Source organism: Anas acuta, chromosome 5, assembly GCF_963932015.1.
Source record: "Anas acuta chromosome 5, bAnaAcu1.1, whole genome shotgun sequence".
NCBI lineage: Eukaryota > Metazoa > Chordata > Aves > Anseriformes > Anatidae > Anas > Anas acuta.
Window position 1 is genome coordinate 61,277,627 of NC_088983.1, and position 20,000 is coordinate 61,297,626.

Genomic DNA, 20,000 nt, shown 5'->3' on the forward strand with positions numbered 1-20,000 from the left:
GTAAATTATTTGAGATCAGATTTTAAAGCTCATTTGATTTTTGATATATACAAAAAGAAACCATTGTCTCATATTGTATATACCGATTGCCTAGCACCACCCAATGGCAACCATCAGAAATGCAGATGGTAGTTCTCCAGATGCACAGCAAAATTTGTCACCAACACTTAAACATAGTGAAAAAAAAAAAAAAAGAAAAAAAAAGTGGGTTTTGTCAAGAATAATAAACAGGTATTCCCTTACAAACTAGATGGTTCCTCTCAATCAGGTTTAATATTGGCTCAAGAGTGGCTCCTGCAAAACATTTTGCTCCATTCAAAATCCATAGCAAAGCAATTTAGTTGGTTAGTGAATACTATATATATATATATATATATTTTTTTTTTTTTTTTTTTTTTTTTACAAAATAGCATCAAATGATCACATTTGTTATGAAAAGCTCATAACCAGATAAGAAGTATTGTTAAACCTTCTCCAGCCAGGCAGTTCACACAACTTGATCACAAGGCTAGCTTATTCAACGAGGGCCTTTTTCTATCAGAGCCTTTTCCTATCTGAGCCTGTGTGTGACTCCAAATTAAAATTAGAGCAAGCAGAATTAAAAAAAAAAAAAAAAACTGTACATCCAATGTAAGGAAGCTTATTCAAGAATCCTTGGAAGTAACTTGGTTTCTTTTTTTTTTTAAAAAAAAAAAAAAAAAAAAAAGCTGCTGAAAAACAACTTGGTATTGCAACATATTTTCATCACTGTTATACTCTAAGCTATCTAACACTGGCACACAACTTCCTCTTCGTCACTTTTCTTATGAGGGCTGATTTCTTTATCAAGTGTGATAATAATTTCTAGCTACTCACAGAACACAGCACAAAAAAAGGACACAGGATTTAGGCTTGTCTCCTTTTTCTTGTTCAAGCACACAAATGATAAACTTGGAAAAGGATGAATTTGTGAAGCATATTCTTTAATTGACAGATTGCATACTATAGGCTTTCCATGGAACTGAATGTACTGAATATATCAAAATGTAAGGTTTTATAGATTGCAAGTGGTACAAACACACAGCACCGACTGTATTCCACAGAAATGTGGAAAGAATAGTGCTTTCACAGGAGAAATCAAGTCTTGAATGCCATCATCAACTAAAAATTCTGTGGCAGTTTTCTTTAATTTTGGATAAACTGCAACTTTCCAATGTAAAATACAGTGAATGGAATAACACATGAAGTTTTCTTGTTTCTGCGTATACTTCCATTATCTCCGTGTACTTCTGGAGAATGCTTGTAATATTGGATATTCCTATTGCTGGGTACAGGAAAAAAAAGATGAATACAAATATACATACATGTTACAGATATTCCTGGGATAATTATCAACTGCTTCATTTACGACAAAACCTGCAATCCTTAGGCTTCACTCTCAGCTTATTTTCAGGGACATTGTTCTGGACATATGAGTGTTAGGAAAGGAAATATTTATACAAATATTTTCAGCACTGAAAACAAAATCACAGATTCTGGAGCACAGCTCCTTATAAGGAATAGGATTCTGCAGCAGATTCCACCAGAGAAGCACAGGACACCTGCAGTCATGAGAGTAGCACTTTCAACTCTGTAAAAGCTTCCATAGGAGAGTTTCAAAATCCTTCAACAAATTAAGGCATGCAAAACACTCCAGAGCTGAGGAGATATCACTGCGTGCACTTTATAAATAGGATGGAGGTACACAGGGATTTAAGAATCTTCCCTGGATCAGATGACAAGTCTGAAGTATCTTGTGTCTTACTAAAACATCCTTCCTCCCTTTACTTTATTCTCTAGGAAATAACCTAAATGGCAGAGGTTCGCAGAATTCACTGAGAGAATGGAGAAGGCACTGAGTATGTTCACGCGATGGTAGATTTTAACTCAGAAGGAATTATTTGTCAGAAATTCTGTTGCTTCGGCAAGGAAAACTAACAGCAAAGCTTGCAGCACTAAATATAATAGTAGAATTTATATGTTGTTTTCACAAGGATAAGCTGTTTTCTGAGGACAAGACAAAATAATCAACCCTATAGAAACAGCTTGAGTAGTCTAAATATGTCCCAGTTAAAATTGTTAATGAAGCTGCAGAGTGAATGCAAATCTACAAGTCCCAGAGCTGGTGTAGCACCATGTAATTTCTAAGTAACAGTGCCTGAGAAGTCCCCTAGAAGCACACCGCAATCCCTGCTAAAGAACTGAGTACCCTTGTAGCACATTAGTGGTCTACACAGCAGTATTCAGTCAGCTTCTTTAATCTGTGGAGTGCCTTTTTACTTTGTGAGGAATCTAACTCTACTGGGGGGATTTGAACTGGAGGCCCTTGGATCCAAAAACAGCAGCATTACTAACGCAAGCGAAGGCAAATCTCCAGTACCTTTTAGCTGGAGCCTTAAGAGGCTTGTAAAAACAGTGCGAGTCTCTCCCTTGCAGGGATCCTAGTTATAAAGAGTACACCATTCAGCTGGGTTTAACAGAAACGAATGGGGAAAAAAAAAAAAAAATCAAAACCAGGAAAAAGGGATGCGAAATTATAGAGGAACAGTAGCATGTATGTTGTATCCATTCCAGAGTTCATGAGGAATTAAATCCTGGCAGGGCCTGAATGCTTTCAGCTACCACTGGGCCAAATCCTCCCCTTCTTAATGTTTCCTTATGAAATAGCAAAACTGCCAGTCACCTCCCAGATCTTTTTTCCCCTACGTCGAAGATGATCTGAAGTACTAAAAGGAGAGGGAGAGAGGGAGACCCGACAGAGCTATTCTGGATCACAGAGAGAGGTTTCTCAGCGTAAGCTTTCCCCCTCAGAGAAGCAGGAAAATCAGATGCATCAGAGAGAACAAGCTAAGAGGAGAACAAATATTTCTCATGAGGACTAGAGGCGAAAGATGACTTCTTTTCCCCCTTGGTAGTGGGACAACTTGCCTGCTGGTTGGAAGACTTGGAGCCCTTTTTAACATCTTCCTCTGGAAACAGCTGCCCCCACTTTGCCAGCTCCGTGTCCTCTTGCTCCGCAGATCCAGGTGAGATCACCAGCTCTGAACCCCAGCACGCTGGGCTGACGGGAAAGCCGAAAGGCTTTCCTGGGGTTTTTGGCTCACGACCTCTAACTTTTTGGGATGGAGCCAAAGTACAGCTCTTTTTGTGCTTGTTGGCTCAGCGGTCCTAACAGACTGAACTAAAGCACAGGTCTCTAAAGGACAATTACTCATTTATGCACAATGAGCATACAGCCTTGTAACAACCAGGACAAATACAGCACTTCAGGGTCAGATTCTGCTTTTGGATAAACATGAAGTGAATAACATGGAGTGCATGTCATTTAGACATTTTTGATCGTCAACAAATGCACATGCTTACACAGAAAAGGAAACCTTAGCCCTCACTTGATATAAAAAAGCAAGTATTGCTCAGTTGTGCTCTACTCCCGCACTGTGTTTGTTACACCAAACGGGAGAAATGTTCGCTGCGACACAGAACTCTCCAAGAGACACTGTTTCAGAGAATTGAGTTCATACACTGACAGACAGCGGGATGGCTCCTCAAAACCCTTCTGGAAAAGCTGCAGGATAAATTGGAAGCACTTGGATCCAAAATTTATGCAGTAATATAAAGTATTAACTCCAGCCAGGATGCACAGCCTTTGCCAAAGCCTGGCTGGCGTTAGGTGATTTTGGCAACGTTGCTTACAAAGATTTCACTGGAAACCTGGGTGACTGGAAATCAAGTGCAAAAGTTATACGAACCAGCATCTACCTTTAAGCCAGTGGGGTGCACAAGAGGCCAACCAGGTAGCTGTTATTCTAAAGGCTAGGAGGCATATTTAAAATCAGCCGTAAAGCTTTATGAAAAGGAAATGCTGATATAGAAGACACCATGAAAGCTCACCTGCCCAACAGTTTATTTTAACAAGCAACACCAAAGTAGAGAAAAAAGCCAATGAGCACGGGAATGCGAGGATAAAATATGTAGCGCATCGTTTCAGCTAATTTCTGTGTTTGTTATTCGTTAAGTCTTTTGTCTACATCTACTGATAAAAAGCTTTAATCTCTACACTTCAATTCTAAATCTCTATGAATGACAATTTAAGGCATTTTATTTACCCTGTATTTTTAAAAATGTGGTAATTAAAATAATCTGTTTTACACTTATTAAAAATAAATTATTGCATATTTTAATGTTTTTCCTCCCTGCAACTTTTTCTTAATTAGTTATTTAAACTGCATTGAAAATCCCAAGCCAATACATTTCAATATTCATTTTTCTATTTCAATTTTTCAAACAAGAAGAAAAGTTCCCCTCTTTAAGCTGAAAATTCAATTAAAAAAGCAGATTAAATACTCATTGGTGTTATTTTACATCGTTCACAGAGGGCTTTTTTTCTTTTTTTTTTTTCCTTCAATATTTATTAATGACGACAATCTTGCATGTACCCATTATCTTACATCTATTAGCATCTTTCATCTCAAAGGATCTCTGAGAGCTCTAACAAATGGACACTTTTGTAACTAAGATGAGGGACCGATTCCCCACTCAAAACCAAACCTCCCTGGAACAGAAATCCTTCAACTGTTCAGAAGTCCCTAGCAGGGCTATGGAAAGCAGAAGAGAGCCACAGCTAACCTTAGCAGGATGCAGGCCAGAGCCTGGCTCCCCACCCTTGCTCCCATTGGATTGTAAGGGAAAATCCATAAAGCCGTCAACTGTAAGGGCTGATTGGCAAGGTGAATTCCTGCGGCCAAGTGCTACCATATCAGATTTTGTATCCCCAAATAAAGGATCAGTAAACTGCGTATTCCCAAAGCAGAAGTGGCGGCACGTAACTCACAGAGCTTAGCAGCATGTACTTTGTTATTTTGCCGGTTTACCCTCCAAAGATGGCTGTCATGGAGCCTTCTAATGAGCTGCCTCAGGATTGACAAAGAATTACCAAAAGTGTGACCAAAAGCAGACTGCCATACCTGACAAGACGGACTCACAGAATCACAGACTGCTTTGGGTTGAAAGGGACCTTACAGCCCAGCCAGTCCCAACCCCCTGAAACAGGCAGGGATGTCTTCCATGAGACCAAGTTGCCCAAAGCCCCTTGAGCACTTCATGGGGCATCCACAGCTTCTCTGGGCAGGCTGTTCCAGGGCCTCACCACCCTCAGAGCGAAGAATTTATTCCCCATATCTAATCTAAACCTACCCTCTTTTAGTTGAAGGCCATCACTCCTTGTCCTGTCACTACAACGCTCCGTAAGCAGGTTTTAGTGGTATGCTGTGCTCACCTAGGTTTCCGCTGATGTCTTATAGGACCAGATGCAGAGGCCCAGCGCATTCCCTGATGGTGCCTCTCAGACCATAAATGCAACTGGAAAAATCCACGTGGGTTGAAAAATTCAACTGACCACGCTGCAAAACATCCACAAAGCCCTTTGGGACTTTTTGTTTGGGTAGGTTCTTTTATAGGTCTTGTACGCTTTAAGTCTGGATAGGTGCAACAGAAACGTTTCATTAGCCTAGGTGTACAAGTCCACAGGGTTTAAATTGAATTTGAATTATAGATTTTGTTACAGAAGTTCCCGTTGAAGACAGAAGTGTATATTCAGCTCGGCTGGAATGATCACTGCACACAGTGGAACGGTAAGAAGAAGGAACTCAACAGGTTTATGCAGAAAGAAACTTGATGTTTTCAGAAGTCCCTCCGCACTCAACAAATATGTTTGCCCATCAACTTTCTGTGACTTTTCACCAGGACACAGCATAAACTCAACTGCTCTGAAGGCAGATGCACACAGCACTGCCTCTGGTGGGGATGGGGTCCATTTCCTTACGCCTAGAGGCATACTTCAACATGCACACTTTTACTACAGCACTCAAAATAAACAGAATTTCCATAATTTCTATTCTTCTATTTAATACGTCTTTAGAATCGCCCCTGTTCCTCGTATCCTCCCTGGGTGCTGCCTGACACATCCCCAGTTCGGCCAGCCTGCCTCCAGGCCTTAGGGGAGATGCCCAGGTGAAGCTCTTGGTTTCTTGCCTTCATCCATTTTTGCCAGCGCGGATGGGTGAACTGCTCATGTCAAAAATGAAGTGGAACACAAGAGCATCACCTTAGCACAGGGTGCTTCAGAACTCCAACACCACATGCATTGCTTTTTGTCTTTTCTTGGTGCTTTTTTTTTTCTTCCTCTCTCTTTCCGCCCTCCTCCTCCCCCCCCCCCCCACACACACCTCCTTTAGTGCTTTTTTCTTTTTTCTTCCTCCCAACCAAAGCCCCTGGCATGTTTTTTTCTCCTTTTTTTCTCTCTCTCTCTTTTTTTTTTTTTTTAATCCCCCTTGGCACTTTTTATTCATTTTCTTTTTTCCCCTTGGTGCCTTTCTTTTTTTCCCCCCCTTGGCACTTCTTTAATTTTTTCTCCCTAGGTGCTTTTTTCTTTTTCTCTTCCTCCCCTCCCACCCTGAGGCACTTCTTCCCCACCAGCACCTTTTTTTCCTCTTCTTTTTCTTCTCCCCCCCACCCCATTACACTTCTTTTCCTTTTTTTTCCCCCTTAGCACTGTGTTTTCTTTTTCCTTTTCTTCCCCTCCCTTTGGCACTGTTTTTTCTTTTTTTATTACCCCCCTCCCCCTTGGCACTTTTTTATTTTTTCTCTTTTTTTCCCCTTTTAGGGCTTTTAGTCTTTTTTTTTTTTCCTTGCATATATTCCTTGATGATTTTTTCTTTTTCACTTTTTCCCCCGCTGATTTTTTTCTTTTTATTTCCTTGATGTTTTTTTCTTTTTTTTCCTTCCGTGCCTTTTTTTTTCTCCTTTGTGTTTTTTCATTTTCCTTTCCCTTAGTGCTTTTATTTTTTTTTCCCCTTGATGTTTTTGTTTGTTTTCTTGTTGCTTTTTTTTCTTTCCTTCTTTTTTTCACTTGCTGTTTTTTCTGTTTTTTCCTTTTCTCTCCTTTCTTGGTGCTTTTTTTGTTTTGTTTTGTTTTTTCCTTTTCTTGGCATTTGATTTTTTTTGGTGTTTTTTCTTTTTTTTTTTTCCCTTTCCTGGTGTTTTTTTTTTTTTTTTCCGTCTTGGTGCTTTTTCTGTTTTTTTTTTTTTTTTTTTTTTTTTTTTGTTTGTTTGTTTTGTTTTTTCTTGTCTTGATGCGTTTTTGGTTTCTTACTGCCTTTTTTTTTCCTCTCTTGGTGCTTTTTTATTTTATTTTATTGTTACCTCTTTGGTTTTCCTTCTTTTATTGATTCTTTATTTATTTATTTATTTATTCCCTTTTGCATTTTGTTCATTTTGTTTTTCCCCCCCCTTTTTTTTCCTTTTTTTTCTCCTTTTCTTCATGCGTTTTTTTTTTTCTTTTCATGATGCTTTTCTGTTTTTTTTGTTTTGTTTTTCTTGGTGCTTTTTTTCCCCCCTTTTCTGGGTGTCTTTACATGTTGTTATTTTTTTCCCTCCTATTCCTTGGTGCTTTTGTTTTTTCTTGTTCTTTTTGTTGGTGCGTTTCTGTGTTTCTTTTTCTCCTCCTTGGTGCTTCTCTGCTTTTTCTTTTCTTCTCTTAGTGTTTTTTCTTTTCTTTTTCCTTGGTGCCATTTTGCTTTTTCTTTTCCGGGTGCTTTTATGTTTTTTCTTTTATTTTCTGGGTGCTTTTATGTTTTTTCTTTTCTAGGAGCTGTTCTTTTTTTTTCCTCTCTTGGTGATTTTTTTTTTTAACATTTCCTGGTTCTTTTTTTTTTTTTTTTTTTTTTAAATCCTGGTGCCTGTTTCTGTTGGCGTTTGTTTGTTTTGTCTTTTCTTTGTGCTTTTTATTTTTCTTGTTGCATTTTTTTTTTCCCCCGGTGGCCCTTTTTCTTTTTTTTCTGGCTTTTCAAAATATGTTTTCTCTGTGCGTGTGCACATGCAGTGGTATTTTTGTTTGTATTGTTTTTTACTTTATATGATGTACATCTGGAAAGCAGCTTTGCAGAAAGGCCCTGGTGGACACCAACTTGAACATAAGCTAGAAATGTGCCCTTGCAGCAAAGGCAGCTACCTATTCCGGGCTGCGGTAAGGCACACAGCAGCTCAAGGGAAGTGATCCTTCTTCCCTACACAGCACTGGCAAGGTCCCACCTGGAGTAATGTGGCCAGTTGTAGGCTTTGTAGAAGAAGAGAGAGATGGGTCTACTGGAAAGAGTCCAAGAAGAGCCATGAATATGACAAAGGGTGTGGAGCACCTCTTCTGCGAGGAGATGCTGAGAGAGCTGGGACTGTGTAGTATGGAGAAGAGAAGGCTCAGAGGGAATCTTATCAGAGGGAAGGTGCACAGAGGACGGAGCCAGGCTCTCTTCAGTGGTGCCCAGTGCCAGGACAAGAAGCAACCAGCACAAACTGGAACACAGGCAGGTCCAGCTGAACATCAGGAAAATTCCTTACTGTTCCTTACTGAGCACAGGATGTCCAGAGAGGCTGTGGAGTCTCCATTCTTAGAGACACTCAAAGGCCGTCTGGACATGGTCCTGGGCAACCTGCTCTGGGTGGCCCTATTTAGGCAGTGGTGTTGGACCTCCAGAGGTCCTTTCTGACCTCAGCTGTTCTGAGATTCTGTAAAGACTGAACATGTTAGTCCTACCTTGAAATCTAACATAACCCCCAATACAATTGCAAATGCCTATCTTGAAAATAGTACTCTGGAAAGAATTGTAACAAAAAAGCTAATCTGCACAGCAAAGATTAAAACTGGATGCAACATTTCAGCACAATACAAATTAACAGCTGAAGGTCTGAATTTTAAAGCTTCAGTATCTGCACTGTGACCCACTGTTCCCTATATTAATCCTAAAATTTGACAGTATCGCATGTGAGCAGAAAACTATGGATCTCCAAGCTAAATCAAAGACAAATATATCACCTATCACCATGATATCTTCATTCCTGAAAATGGGGGGTACATACGCGCACAGATATTTTGCACACTGCATACAAATTCTCATTCTATATGAGAATTATACCATTGCTAAGAAAGCTCTACACTAAGGCTACATCCCCGTGGGAATACTGCATGAAAAAGCTTTTTATTTTTAAAGACAAATTACTTTTTTTTTTTTTTTGTGTATAATTGAGTCATACTTTTCATGTAGCATTCAGCCTAGGGATGTCTGCAGGAGAAAAGAACAATATCTTACTAAATCCCTTTTAGGATCATTAAATTTAGATCACAAAACTCTCACAGGCATGCAATTCTAAACATGTCACAGAAACAAAAGGAACAACAACAAAAAAAATGACAAGCTTCTCTTACATTATTTTCCTTCTTTACAATGATGTTTAAGGTAGCAAAGCGTTAATGAATTCAGTACAATGTATCATGCATTGTGTTAGAACTTTTATATTGTTGAAAAATTGTCATATTTGGTTAGGCAGCTGCATGGAGAAAAAAGCTCTGACAATATCTAATTGAGTCTATTTTTACTGTCTTTCAGATAACATTGTTAGAATTATGTACTGTACATATTTCTTATTTTTAGACTCATACTCCCTCCCTCCTCCCTCTTCACAGCCTTCACTGCAACAGTATTTTACTACGGCTGATATAAGTCCAGGTCATTTTCGCATAAGAAGAGTGAGTCCCGTGCTACGATATTGAAACAGGATTACAAGCCATTATGCAAATCATTACTAATAACAGTATTCAGGACATGTGCCTCTTAAAAGCTGGGCCTTGTTTAGAATGCTGACTGGGACATGAAAGCTTCGAGCTCTGTCCCCTGCTTTATCATTTGCTTCCTGGGCAATGTTGAGCTACATAGTTTGTCTCTCTCCTACTACTTTCTGTAAAATGGGAATAGTACAAAGATTTTTTTCCTGTCTTTTGAAACAATGAACCCTACAATGGAAATACTCTTTCCTATATATGTTTTGTGTCCAGGATAACCTCTCCCATTCAAACACCACATACAAAATTTCAGATAATTGCACAGGACTCTTGAAGGGCTTTCACCAAAACATCCTCACCTCTCTCACCCTTACCCAGTCAGCTTATTCTCAGTCTTTTCACTCTTTACTTTTGACGAATCTCCCAAATCTTCAGAGCTTTGTAGCAAAACCAGGAATATAGATCAGGCAGTCACATTGACAGAATCCTTTTCTCCAAGGCTAGAGATAGCATGCCCCATCTTTTGAAGCAGTCTGGTTCCCTGCTTGAACCGGCTAGGTGAGTGGATGACACTAAGCAGGAGTATCAGGAGTCAAGATTTCAGGCTGTTTTTAAAAAGAATCAGGTGGCCTGGGGATGCATGTGCCAAGCAACACCACCACTGCAAAAGCACAGGTGTGCAAAGTTGCTCTTCTGCACAGGCAGACACTTGGAAAGAAAACCACACCTCCTATTTCTGCAAATGCAGATACCATATTCTGCTTCTGTGCAGAACAGCACACCAAACTAGAGAAAGAAAGCCACGCAGGTCAAATAGCCCCAAGCCTTTTCTCAGGTGACGGGCGAAAGGATGTGAGAAACACTCTCAAGTTGCACCAGGAGAGTTTTAGATTCGACATCGGGAAAAATTTCTTTACAGAGAGGGTGGTCAAGCATCAAAGCAGGCTGCCCAGGGAAGTGGTGGAGTTCCCCTGCTCCTGGAGGTATTTAAGAAACATGGAGGTGGCACTTAGGGGCATGGCTTAGTGATGGGACTAGGCTGATAGTTGGACTCAACGGTCTTGAAGGTCTTTTCCAACCTAACTGATTCTATGTCACCACACAGAAACATTTATTTAAACTATTACCAATGTTAATCTCTCTTTAAAAGTACTCCACAATATATAATTTCATAAAAAAGGGAAAAATAATCATTTAAATATATTTTTGTACCCACAGGCTCAAGGCTCCTCAATGAAAACTTCAATTACTCATGACACAGATGAGCAGTTTGCTACATGTATGCTGGGGAAACTGTCAATAGCTAGGCTACACAATGCTTTGGAGGAAATATAATATTGAGAAGAACCAGAATTGTTTCAGAAATAAGACACAGGAGAAGACAGAAAATATAGAGGAGTTTGGCAATGGAAAAGCAAGCCAGCTGACAAAAATTACAAAGATTGCTCAGTTTCTTTATTCTGAATTTGTAACCTGCCTCGTTAGCCCCTACCAGCTCTATCAAGAATTTTCCATGGAAAAGTCAAGAAAAAATGTCTCCTCTTGCACTTTGATAAATGTATGTAAATAAATGTGTGTAAATTGCAAAATCAAAATCCCAGAAACTGGAACTAGTGCATTAAACTGGGAAAATATTTTTAGTTTTACTTTTTTTCTTCCCCTCCCTACAATAGAAACATTGAGTTTGGAATGAAAAATCAAGACATCGTTTTGCATAAAACTATCAAAGTGCAATACAAATTGTATGCCTCTTCCTTGTCCCTTGCTCTTTTATCACCTCCTGCATGACACCCCACATACTCTTCATACAAACTTAATACTAAAACATTGTTCCAAGCAGCTCAAGCTTGTGTAAGCTTTCTAGTGCCCATGGGGACACAGATTATTAGAATAACAGGAGTGGAAGAAGTGATGAAAACAGAACTTGGAAAGCATGGCAATCTCAGGGAAAAATAGCTGGGATCTAATGAGGAGCTGTACCTGTGTAACCTAATAGCCAGAACAAAATTAGCCATTGAGGGTGACTTACTCAAAATAGTTCTTAGAGCAATCTTAACAGCAGAAGTGCTCCAAACCATTATAATGTGCAGCTGTAGATACAAGTAACAAATGCATGAGTTCATAGACCTGCTCCTCTGTTACAGATGCCCAGAGGCTATGGTCAGACATCCAGGATATGAAAATGGATACACCATATAATCAAGACCATAATGCCCACGGCATTCACTTCCATTTAGCCTGCAGGCTTCTGAAAGTACTGGGAAAAAGTCTAGTCGATTATTGGAGCTGGCATTATACATGTATCGCCAAAGAGAGCAAACTTCTCTAATATGATAACACCACTGTTCATTTTTCATGAGTTTCCTGACTAACAGTGCATAATACACTGGTCTGAACAGATGGATTCATGAATCAATTGGCTTGTGAGCAAACTCTCTCCTGTTATTAAAAAAAAAAAAAAAAAAAAAAAAAAAGGTATTATTTGTATGTCTGGATTTAAACAAAGACTAAAAATTATGTCTCACCAACTTTCGAGGCTGGACTATAATAACCTTAACACAAATTCTGCCCATGTCTCTCTGACTATTTTAAGTACAGGGGAGAATTGGGTCTCACATGAAAAGTTTTTTTTGTTTGTTTTTATAAATTAAATCTGCTTAACTACTACATTTACTGTCTGGTGTTATAATGCAACTGCATATAAAATAACTGCTGATAAGGAAAAAAGAGAAATACTTAGTAAAGACTCCCACCTTCTGAATGCGAGACGAGCTCTAGCCTCATAGTCATTACCATGACATTTATTATTAATAGTATATTTTGGGAAATAAAACAATTTGTCAGGGGTTCTTGTTTGTTTGTGTATTTGGGAGGGGAAGGGGATGGAGGGACATTGTTTTTGTGCAACATAGTCCAACTTTTAACTGTCTGCTATCGATACACAAGGTTAGGGTTTAACATGCAAAAATAAATATCATCTTACAGTTACTTTATGATCATTTCCAAACCATACACAGGATAACTGGACACACAAGCCCACTGAAGAAACAGAACTTGAGAACTACCTGGACTACCAGCTCCTGGCCTCATAGCTGCACATTTTATGTAAGGCCTTTCATGAACAGTTAGGCTTCCATCTTGGAAATGGTAATTTTGGTCCGCAGGGCTCATGGAAGGCAGCTCTAGTCTCTCACTGCTCTGACAGTTAAGTCTGCTTCCAGTTTTTGACCTAAATCTATTCATGACCAATTCATCCCACTTGCTCTTGAGTGTTCAGTGTTAACTTGCTCCTTCCCTTCCTCTATATAGTCATCTTCTGCTGTTCAGTCCCCCTCCCTACCTTCTTTCCTTCCTGTCCCCCATGCTGTCCTTAATTGTTTCTTGGTAAATTACAGTTAGCAATGACATACTTGAGAAAAAATATTTATAATTGTTCATTTCCATTTCGCACAATTATGCAAGTAATTTATTTTAGCATCCCATTGAATGTGCGTACATATAACTCACACAATTGTTACTACTAACAATTATTTAATAGCTCAACATAACATAAGCAAAAACAGAGACCACTTGTGTCAATAAGAACACTTACATTCTCTAAAGCAGAATAATATTTTGGGGCTATTACTGCTGTTTATAGTAAAGTTAGTTTTCAGAGTAGTTCTGCAGGACATTTCCTACCACAGCGGAGTTGCAGAAGCAGGACTTTCTCCAAAATAGCTCTGCTTCTGGCAATTGTCAGAGAAAACACACTGGACTAGACACACTATCCATTTACTCTGTTTACTGCGTGCCAGCAGTTCTCACAGCTGAGTAGAAATACTGGCCTAACGCTCAGGTTTGTGAACAAATTTCTGCCATAAGTGTCAGTCCCACAGCATCCTTCATCTCGAGAAATACCCTCAATTAAAATTAGCAGTGACTGATTACACATTCTTCTCTCTCAAGTAAAACTACACACTGAAAAATCATTGCAAGGAAACAAGGACATCCATGCAGGGGGAAGGCTTCAAAGAAACATATGTACCAGGATGCTACCATCTCCCCATTGTATTGCTTGCTTATAATGCAGAAAGCTTAACAGTAGGAGGTCAAAGACGTACTAGAAAGTAAACACGATTTTAGAACATCAGAAAAAGTTGAATTTCATATGTCAATGCATAATCCATCTTGTGAATGAGGAATAATTAAACCTCCTGTGTGGTTTGAGGCTTTATCAAATTTCCACCCTTACTACTTAAAATTGTGCAATTGCTCCCAGGCCTCCCTCTCTCTCTCTTTTTAACATGAAACTTTACTTTAAAGAGACTGTAATCTTGTGGAGCCAAATCATTTCATAGAATCACAGAATGGTTTGGGTTGGAAGGGACCTTACACCCCACCCAGTCCCAACTCCCTGCCATGGGCAGGGACACCTCCCACCAGACCAGAATGCCGAAAGGCCCCATCCAGCCTGGCCTTGAGCACTTCCAAGGATGGGGCATCCACAGCTTCTCTGGGCAGGCTGTTCCAGGGCCTCACCAGCCTCTGAGTGAAGAATTCCTTCCTAATCCATGTCTGATGTCACGGATGTCTAATCCAAACCTCCCCTTGTTTAGTTGAAAGCCATTACTCCTTGTCCTATCACTATATTCCCAGATAAAGAATCCCTCCCCAGCTTTCCTTTAGGCCTCCTTTAGGTATTGGAAGGTTGTTATAAGGTCTCCCCAGAGCCTTCTCTTCTCCAGCCTTAACTACCCCAGCTTTCTCAGCCTGAAAGACATTGCCACACACCCTGTTAAAAAATGCTCTTACTGTACAGGTCAACTTTGCTTGCAATACATGCCCATTTTGTAAAGGCTTGTAACTCACATCAGCTAAGATAGCAGATGAACTGCAGTTCAAAGAATAAAAAATAAAATTATCTTGGTTACTTAGGTGAAAAGGGTTCCTCTGGCAGCTCCACACGATTTATAAAACAAAAAAATTGCATTTTGAAGCTTCATTTTTCTTCCCCTTTGCATTTCAAAGTCCATTACAAACAAGCAAGTTGCTTTTCTTTGTTGTTGGTGGTGGTGGTTTTTTTTTTGTTTTTTGTTTTTTTCCTCCCCTCTCTTCACCTTTCTCACATCCCATGTACTGCTCTTCTCCTCGCTCTCTGTACTGCCCACCCTTCTCTTTACCATGCACTATCTGACTAGGGATCCACCTCAATTTCTGCACTTCATCTTCCTCTTAAGGGTGATTCCCACACCACCAAATCCTCTCTCGAGGAGCTCATCATTCCTACTATTTTCTGGAGCACTTTTAACCTGATAGCCACCTTTAATCACACACATGGATCACACACAGCGACAAACACCCCTACAGGTTGCAGTCTGCTCCTCTCTACACCAGAGCTCTGAATAATCACAACAGTGAGTGTCCCACATTTACGAAGGCAAACAGCAAACCCTTTGCTCCTGCATACCAAGGAGGAGACAGAGTACATCACTGCTGCTTCGAATCACCACAGATTTACTGGACAGGTAGCCAAAAACACACCCCAGTTGTCTTCTCTAACCATGTAATGGGGGTGCCCAACCCTCCCTGCTCAGCAGGAGTTGTGGATTGTTTGTTTTAAAAGCTAGGACTTTTACAAGTAGGATAGCCAAAGAAAGGAAAGAGCAGAAGAAAAAACAGCCACCTAACCATCAATCCCCAAACTTTGCTTCCACTGAATTCAGGACAGCCCTCAGGGTTGGGTCATCTAGTTTGAAGCCCCAAAAAAGCATTCAATAAATGCAGCTCATGACTATTTTGCCATTCAGTAATTCCTCTTCTCATATCTTGTCTTCTCACCAAGAGAGAGACTCTGTACTAGAGCAAACCAGGGAGTTTCTAGAGCCCAAGAACATACTTTCTCAGGTAGAAAAAATACGGGGAAGGCAGCAGAACCTTGCCGTACATCACCCATTGTTGTGTACTGGGTAACTGCAATTAAAAAAAGACAACACAAAAGAGCACATCTGCCCCAAGGCAAGCAAAGGGATAACCATCTGTTTGACCTTTAATCGACGCCAACTCAAATTGCTCCATCATGTCCAGAGCCACACACTGAACCACTTGCAGAAAGGAAGTTATTTATCCCACTGATCCCCTGTAAACTTCACATTTTCTGTGTAATGTGAAAACACTGTCAAAACACCATTTATTTACTTCCTAACTTAGAGGTAGTTAAAAGGGCCTTCCCTGAGCAAAAGAAAAAGCAAAGACGCAAGTCTTTTTCTGTCACAGAGCGGGCAAGTTCCTCGCTGCTGGAATGTGAGACCCCGAACTTCTCTGGAATATCTCCTGTGCAGTGACACAAAACAGTACAGGAAGGAATAACTGTTTGACCTCTCCTTTTACTGACAATAAGCACAACAAACATATGGGATGCATCTCTGTAGTGAGAAGAGCAGGCAAATTCTTTATTTATTTAATGTTATCAGGGGGCCGGAAGCATTTTATGACTAAGAAGGTCCCCTAGAAACTCAGGCTTTCATGAAAATGTTATTTTATCACCATGGAAAGAAATATATTTAGAGATGTGCTGACCTGAAGCTTATGAAAAGTATCATGTTGCAATCATCTCCAGGACGTTAGAAATCAAACAAAAGGTACCTACAGTTTTAGGAGAGATTCAAAAATTTAACTTTTTCAGAATAAAATTCACTTCAAGATGATGATTATTATTATTTGTAGAGAAGCACACAGACTTTGGTTAGAAATACATATTTTTCTGACAAGTAGCCCAAGGCTCTATGGCAGTAATGCTAGCACATTTGACAACACGCTTTGTCAGCTTTTCATACCATGCCTATTCACTTCAGAGACCTTCACCCATCCTTTTCCAGTAATTGATACTGATCCATCATCAGTAAACATGGGAAATTTTTTCCTGATCTTAGACAGGTACCATGATGATATAGCCTATGCTGGGTAGCGTGTCAAATCCATGTATTCTGATGGATAGGTTATCACCCAGAGTCACTTCAAGTCTCTGGCAGTGTTTCTGAATACCCTGCATAGATTTTAGTGATCCCATTCACCCTATAACTTTGAATTTTTCTTTAGGTTTCTTAGGTTTCAAAAAAAAAATTTAACATATGACAATGAAGGTGTGGTGATTTTTTTTGTTCATTTGTTTTTAAGAGATCAAATTCTAGTTTTACCATCTACTCCTAAAGCTACTCATTGTTAACGAAAAACAAATCATCATCAAAATTCCTTGCATTAGCACTAATATCTTTCATGGATCTTCAGTAGAGATGCTGTTTTTCAACAGAGCCAGATTCAGGCCTAGTTTGTGTTAACAACTTCAGGAAAAGAAAACAGAAACTACTTAAACCTATCCAAGCTTAAGCTTTCTTCCTGACAAGTTGTGACTGCGCAGAAATTCATTTTAATGCTTTGGTGCTGCTGCCATAATTAAGTATCACAGATATTCACTCAGAGCTACAGCAATAAGTGTAGTTTTCATTATGTCAAAAATACAATGAACATCATACGTCTCACTCTCATCTCATGACTGCAGCATGACCAAAATAAATATATATATTTATTTTTTATTTTATTTTTTTTTTAATTTTTAAACTAGGCACTGTTTCCTTGGGAAATAACTGGAATTTCAAGCCTTAGCACTATTTATGTATGCTACGATTTCTTATGCATGGCCTGTATCGCATGAAAAGCCTACATCAAATATGACTGCTTTCTGAAGATTGTGTGGGTTTCAAAAAATCGTTTTGCACATTCCAGAACCAGTAGGTACCCACACTGAGTTATGAATAACTCCTAACGTGCCTCAAAGCCAGCAAGCCTCTGGCACTACTTCACAATATGCCTGGCAAGAGACAGTTTTCCCATAACTGTCTCATTAGACACGAGAAGTATTTTGGAAAAAGGTATTCTACCTACTAAGCGATCTCTTTTAAGAAAGGATCACCAAAAACTCTCTTCCTTTATAGATATGCAAACAGATTTCCTCATTAGAAAAGGCTGATTTAATCACATTTATCTGTTTTTCTCCAAAGCTTCCCATATCAGCCACACTTCCAAGTGGAACTAGTACCAACTAGTATTGACTGAAAACAGGCTGTCAATGGCAGGAAAAGCTGCAAGCTTTTACATTTTGCAAGGCTTGTGCACTCAGTGGGCCCCAGAAAAGTTTACACTGGAAAGAGCAAAAGAATTGCCTGCTTCAGGGTAAAGGCAGGAGAGCCTTCCAAGCTATGGAAAAGCACCCAATTTCACTAACAAGCATTATATGTAATTCCACAAAAAGCAGTCTGCCATTGTTCCCATGCTCCTGGAACTACTGGCTTTTACTTTTCATTTGCCTGTTAGTATTCATGTAGCTCAGGAACACTAGAGCTCAAAGACCACAAATATTCTGTTCTGGTTGCACTTGTTCATGTCTATACAGTTTGAAAGCTACTTCACTTATTTTCTATTCCCATTTGGAAAGGGAATCTGCATCAGATTCACCAGCAAACAAGCTGGGGACATATACTGTACACCATCCTCATTCCTTACACAGGCCTCTTGCAAATAACCTACACCTTCATGTCCTTTACACATAAACACTTTCTGAAGATTTATTTTTAACTAACATACCTCAGTGGCACTAACAGTGTGAGGCTTTCTCATTTGAAGTGCTAAAATCAGTATTACTTGACCCTAAAAAGCAAGGTCCAACCCCAATTTTTCAGAGGACAGAGGAACAGAAAGGATCTGTAGTTTTAGTTCACTCTTAAATCTAGTTTACGAGCTCTGAAAGCACATCTATATTTGTGCCGTGTTCTCGTTTGGCAGATAAATGATGAAATCGCTCAGTTTTCTTGATGCCTTCAGCTGATGGTAGGCAGATTTTACATAGCTTTCTTTATCTGATTTCTACTTTAAAAAAAAAAAAATACATCCAGAAATGAATGAGAGCATTAGCCTCCACACATTCTATACTTTATGCTATTTACTACTGGATAGCCCTGGAATATTTGCAGCTGGCTGTACTGTGTTTTGTACAATGTAGCTCTTTATCACAGTTTTTATCAAAGAACTGTGGTTTAGCACAGAATAAGGCAGTGCTGTATTGAAGTTGTAATGTGGCTCAGGTTACCAGATTGCGTTTTTGATAATTTGGTATTAAAGTGCTCAACACAAAATAAAAATCAATGTTTAAGAACTGAAAGTAAGAAAAGCTCTAGTTAGAGATTGAATAAGCTGTAACATTATGGAGATTTTGCCTTACTTTCTATATTAAATCGAGTTGCTTTGAATAAATACAAGTGAATCTCCCTATTATTTACTTTCTGAGGCAAGTTTTACACTAAACTTTTGCTAGCAGAAAGTCAGAGGCACGAGGACATGGGATTTGCAACCCACACAGCTGTGTTGGCAAAAGGCCCTAGCGTAGATGTGGTTTTACTGGCAAAATGGAACTTTTGCCAACATAGCTAATTTCTCTCTTGGGAGTTAGTTTTGCCAGTACAGCTGTGTACAGACTGGGGACATTTCAGTGGTGTTACATACTTTTACAGCCCTACTGTCACTGACTTTCAAGCGTAGGCATGCTTTTGCTCTCAACATAACAGCGGTTTGCCAATCTGGGGAGAGCAAGGGGTTGTTGTCTGAGAGCATAGCCATGACCACCTAACAGAAGAAAAAAAAAAAAAAAACACAGAGAAATTTACAAATTTACCTAGTCCCTTCAATACTGCTTCCTGAAGTTCTTCCTGAAGTTAGTACTAGGACTCTTCTTAATACATTCCTTCGCATATCTCACACAACACCTTTTACCACCACAGCTGGTTATTCTGTTTGTTGAAGTGGAGGTGTGTATGTTAGCACATCATTGCAAAGCTTCTCCCTAAAACATACTACAGATCTTTCCTATCTTTCTGCTTTGTTCTTTTTGCTACTACCTGCCCCCCATCTCACCTTCTTTCCTTTTTGCAGAAGCCTTCTCTCAACATCTTCACATCTTTTCTGACCTTTCTTCCCCACTCTGATGGCTTACTGAAAGCATATCACAAGACACAAAACCAAACAGGAAGAAGTTGAGCTGCCACTCTGCCTCCCTTCTCTAGTGATTTCAGGTGTGTTACCTTTCCATACTCTCCACCAAACTTTTGAGCATCTGGTCTCTTCTCAGGTTTGCAGCTGACACGCCTGCTAATAATTGCTATCAGCTGCAGTTCCACCCCTCTTTATGGTCTTTGCCCAGCTGCTCATTGCTCATTCTGAAGGACTTTTTTTAGCATGCTACTTCTGATATACTGCTGAAGTTGCTCTTTAAAGTGTTGAACTACTACCACCTACATCCACTTATCAATTTTTCTGTTTTTCTCAAGTATTATTGCCTCCTGTC

The 20,000-nt window shown here is 39.5% G+C and overlaps 1 long non-coding RNA gene across 6 annotated transcripts in view; it reads right to left on the reverse strand.

Annotated features, from left to right (window-relative positions):
• LOC137857950 (uncharacterized) overlaps positions 1-19,731 on the reverse strand; it is a 368,377-nt gene extending 348,646 nt beyond the window's left edge. For 5 of the 6 annotated variants that reach the window (XR_011097417.1, XR_011097414.1, XR_011097413.1 and 2 more), the window contains exon 1: positions 2,947-3,070. This is a non-coding gene — a long non-coding RNA (uncharacterized lncRNA). Of the gene's footprint in view, positions 1-2,946; positions 3,071-19,570 lie in introns of those variants that run through there. The other variant, XR_011097412.1, reaches the window with a different exon arrangement.
• Between the last annotated feature and the right edge of the window lie 269 nt (positions 19,732-20,000).